The sequence below is a fragment of the Miscanthus floridulus genome, chromosome 14 (genome assembly GCF_019320115.1).
Source record: "Miscanthus floridulus cultivar M001 chromosome 14, ASM1932011v1, whole genome shotgun sequence".
NCBI lineage: Eukaryota > Viridiplantae > Streptophyta > Magnoliopsida > Poales > Poaceae > Miscanthus > Miscanthus floridulus.
The window spans coordinates 13,487,236-13,492,309 of record NC_089593.1 but is presented as its reverse complement, the minus strand read 5'-3'; the positions used below and the strand labels follow the sequence as shown (position 1 = coordinate 13,492,309).

At 43.6% G+C, this 5,074-nt stretch overlaps 1 pseudogene; it reads right to left on the bottom strand.

Moving 5' to 3' along the window:
• Positions 1-200: 200 nt before the first annotated feature.
• On the bottom strand, positions 201-3,673 carry LOC136504467 (uncharacterized; annotated as a pseudogene).
• Between the last annotated feature and the right edge of the window lie 1,401 nt (positions 3,674-5,074).

Below are 5,074 nucleotides of genomic sequence, written 5' to 3'. Positions count from 1 at the left end.
GGAGGCGGGATAGGAGATGCAGTTGCAGTCCTCGGCTAGGGCCGCCTCCGGATGGGCATCAACCATTTGTTGGGCTTGGGCCTCACTTGGGCTCCTGGACGAAATCGGCACTCATGGGCTGGAAGCAGGCTTGGCTGTGATGAACCAGCGACGATGCGCACGAGGCCTGCGCCCTGCCTGATTAGTTTTCATCTTACATGTCTCACAATATTTTTTCCTTATCTACCATATATATGGGATGACATGCAAATTCAGGTTTTATGATTTTTTTTACATCTTAATCAACAGAAACTATGATACACAGGCGCATGGAAGTGGTACACTATGACTGCCCACTGTTATTCTCGCTTGCGCCCGCGGCAACGCGTGGGGTACCTGACTAGTTCAACTGATATTTACAAAGGGCAACATCTGGCAAGAACAAGCCTAACAGGGGACCTCACTCTCATGTTTTGTTGTTGTTGGCCTCAAGTGCCTGGAATACGTCCGAGCGAGTCACAATTCCTGTTAACATCATGAAAGGTAAAGGTTATCATGTGGGCATCATTTGCAGAATCAGAGTAAGAAACTAGTACGTACTTAGTTTATGTACCGCAAATGTGTCCTCATAAAATTCGCAGGGAGTAAAGCCAGGGGTGTCAGGAGCAGGGTGGGTAATTTCTACTAGGTATATTTTCAGCAAAAATAAAAAAATAAAAAAATAAAAAATAAACGCCCTGTTCCCTTGGGCTTGTTTGGCTGATAAGCCATAGCTGAAATTACTGTTGGCTGATTTGGTGTGAGAGAAAAATACTGTTCGTTGGCTGAAAAAGTACGGCTTATAAGTCAAACAAGCCCAAACGAACAGGGTGAAAATCCGGATAACAGGTTCCTAAATCCAAATCAACTATGTTTAGCTTCCACCTAAAGTTAACTAGACCACTAGCATTGTATTGCATCTTGATTGCTTTAGTGAAACCTTATTGTCACAGACTCACAGCTTGCAGTTAATTTGTCAAGGGCGTGTTTTAAAAAGTTTACCAAGTCCAAACCCTAAACAGGGCTCTTAATAACAACGTAAAACAGTATTATTCAAGGCAGCTAAGTAAAACTGCACTGCTGAAAAGTTTCGTTGCTCCATTTAGATATAGACTTTATTGATGTACTCCTAGTACAAAAAAAAAAGCAAGCAATCTGGAAATAAAACCTTACCGATCACTTGCTGCTGTTCATTCACAACCGGTATCCTGTGAACCTTCTCCTTAAGCATTAGTGCTGCAGCCTCTGCTCATCATATCCAGCAGAAACCTGTTAGCAAGTTGTTGTAACGACTTCAAGTGTTATTAGGGTAGAGGGGAGTAAAGGTTTACCCAAGACCCGTCTTCTGGGGCGTCAGGGTTATCGCAGGAGATGACATCACTTCACCTACAGTTGACTCCATCTGCATCTTGACAACAAGCTTGAAAAATTAGTTGATAGTTTGCAAACCAAAGATATCGGAAATGGATGCATCTTCTTTAACATGCTCTGAGCACATGTTTCATTAAAGAAATATTTATTTATCCCACTAGGAAATGTTTCTCAACCACTAGGCCCATACACGGCCTGGGGCTGAGCTGTTTATAAATGTAACTATAGATACCGGCCAAAGAACTGAGTGCGCTAAACCCCACAAAAAAAATATTTATTCCAAATGGGAGAGCTCTCGTGTCTTATGCATGATCATCAACAAAACTATAGATTGTTTAGGTGAAAGTTACAATATGTGATGAACGAAACAGCCAGTACCAAGCCTCTCTTCAGTCCAAAATGCATCAAACAAACTAAGAATAAAATTCAATTGGATTATGAGCATCTGACTGCAAACAGGGCTAACATATAAATTACCTTTACATTTATGCTTTTTAGAAAATACTTTAAATGTTTCAGGACTGAGCAACTTTTGAAGAAGGTAAGCTAATTTGTAAAGTATATCACTAAAACCACTGACCGAATCATTGCAAAGTCTCTTGTTGAAGGAACAATCATAATATACCCATTTAAGCTAATCCTACTAGAGACCAGAAATTTTCACTAAGCTCTAATTTTTAGGATTGGACCACTTGTTTATCTTTTCTGTATGTTGCTCACTTTAGCATGTCTGACACAGCAAGCATCAGACATGCTACAACCCTTGGTCTTGAATTTGATCATATCCCCAAGGATTCCTTTCTGGTTCAGCCTAGATTCTCTCAACAGGTGACACAGATAACTGAGTAGGGTTGTTTTTTATAACAAACTGAGTGGAAACTAAATCAGGGGTTCAGATCCTAACAGTAGTGCTGTATTTCAGCAGTCATGCTTACATACTATACTACTCCCTCTGTTTTAAATTGTAAGCCCGTTCTAGCATTTCTAAGATATATATAGGTTTGTTACTGCACTTAAGATATACATTATTATGTCTAGATACATGAACGACTTCAATTTAAAATGGAGGAAGTACAACTAAGAGTAGCATACTGTACATGTTAAAAACGAAATTCTAATTATTTTAACTAAATGAATGATCGAGCAAGGGAATGACAGCAAGCGATCGAGATGAACATGTGGCCAAACTAAACCTGAAAAGAGCCAATTGAGGATATGCTTAAAGAACACACTGAAAGGGTGTAAAACATTTTCATTTACAAAATTGATCCACAGTGTGCTAAATGCGGGTCATGCAGTTTCCTGGGTTTAAAAAAAAACATTGCGGTCCTCCAATTAGTGATTGGTATGGTTCTCCATCCCCATTTTTAATGATTTGATAACTCTATGACTCTATCTGTAGGAACATCCCAATTAAGCACTTAACAGGCATAACAAAGTGACAGGCAACAAGGAGAAGGAGGAGCAGTTAGTGAACCGACCCCATTAGGCGCCTTGGCCTTGTCCTTCTTGGAGATCACACCAACGCACCTGCCATCCTCGTCGACCACGGGCAGGCCCGAGTACTGCTGCGCGGCGAAGAAGGCATCGACCTCCGCGAGCCGCTGCCCCGGCGTGGCCACCTGCACGGGGCGCGACATCACGTCCCCGAGCTTTGCCGCCGGGCTCATCTGCCAGCCAAGAACAACCAATTCATATCGAATCGTCCCAGAGAGGAGAGAGGGAAAAGGGGAGAGAAGTCGGCGGGTGTGGAGTGGACGGACGTACCTGGTCGGAGGAGGCGATCTGGGACTCGAGTTAGGCGCGGAGGTCGGCGTAGCTGAGGAGGGAGAAGTTACCATGCCACTCCCCGGACAGGATGCCCTCGGGGTACTCGTCGATGGCCGGGCGCAGGTCATCGAGCGCGGCGGACGCCACCAGCGCAGCGCCACGGCCACGCCCGCCCAGGGCGCGCAGGGCGGCCGGCACCGTCAGCGCGTCGCGCCACTACTGCCACTGGCGGACGGCGGCTGGACCGAGATGGGGAGGACCGCGGCCTTGACGGCGGCGGAGGCGGGGGCGGAAGGCGCGGACGCCATGGGTGGTGGGGACGAGCTCAGAGCGCGGAAGGTGATCCGCTGACCGGACGTCCGGACCTGCTGGCGTCTACCGCTGGAGCGTCGTCTGTTGCGTGCACGCTTGCTGCGTCGGACGCTGCTCTGCCACTGCTCGTGCTTTTGCTGCGGCCTGCCGTACGCCGGTGCCGGTGCGGTGTCAAGTAGGGAGTGGGTGGAGTGGAGTGCGGTGGAAATTTCTAGAAGGGCGCGGGGCCCACTCGCAGGAGGCCACGCGGCTCTCTCTCGGCTCAGGTGTGTGCGGGTCTTTGTCGTCTTGTGCGGTTTGGTGACTAGTAGAGTGACTTATGGTGATGTTGCTTATTCTTTGGCTTTTCTCATTTATTAATATGAAAAATAATCAAACTATATCATCTTAATCGTATTTTTTTCTAATTACAGATTGTTTTAGCTTTTCTAAACACATATGGTCTGTTCGGCTACGCTAAAGAAGCGGCTGCTGCAGCCATACATTGTTGGTGCTAGGCTTGCAGACACTACTTTAGCTAAAGCGAATGGAGCCATATTATTTACTATTATTTAGACATAGTGTATATTTAATGTATAATAAAAAGGAAAAATGACATAGTTTGAGATGGAAGCGGTAAATTTGGTTAGAAACTTTTACAAACACCTAAATCCATAGAAGTGTAAGTTAAACCTCATGTTGCTATATGTCGAGTGAAGGATATATGAACATTAAATTGAAGGAGGCTTTATCTTCAACCTCCGGTCTCCAACCCCTCTTTCTCTTTTATAATTATATGCATAAAAAATAGGGCAGCGGCTGAAGGATAGCTTATGGGGCTTGCAGCGTGTAGGAGAGAACAAACATTAGATTGCAGTTTAGAACAAAAAATTGCCAAATTAAGAAATATTGTATCTTCTGCTTAAATAAACATCCATATAGGAACAGCTCATTCATGGAAGTGCTCATACCACTATACCAGTAACCATGACAAATTTAACTTTTCATCTTGTGCGGTTGGTGGCTAGTGTGACTTGAGAGAGGTAGTTTTGTCTCGCGTTTATATTCTTTGGTTTTTCTCAAGATTAACGCCAAACTCTACCATATTTTGAAAAACCAATATTTGGACAGAGATTCCTTATAAAATATCTAAACCCAAACATGAGTTGGTTAAACCTCATGTCTTTGTGGTAAAAAAAATAAATATGCTTCTTCGCATCTGCTTTATAGAATCAATAACCATGTTTTAAGAATTTAGGGACTAAGATATCATTGTTTGAGTTAGGACAAAAAAAATTCAAATTATGACAATAGTTCAATGAGGTAGCATGAACTTTTTTTCCAGGGGTGTGTGGCGATAGTTTTTTTTTTGAACTTTCAAAGCTTTTCATTTCTCATCAGTCTCAGCTGAATCGTTGACACCAACTCCTCAGCACCCTGAGGTACATCATCCCAAGTGATTTTAGTCCCACTAGGACTTGTACAAACCAATAGAGGCAATGGCATACACTACCTTATTATAAACTCGAGAGCAAACACTAATAATACAAGGAAAAAAAATCTAAAGACATGCATCAAATGCTTGATTTCAGTTATCACTCCCCCCATCTCTGACAGGAAGTAT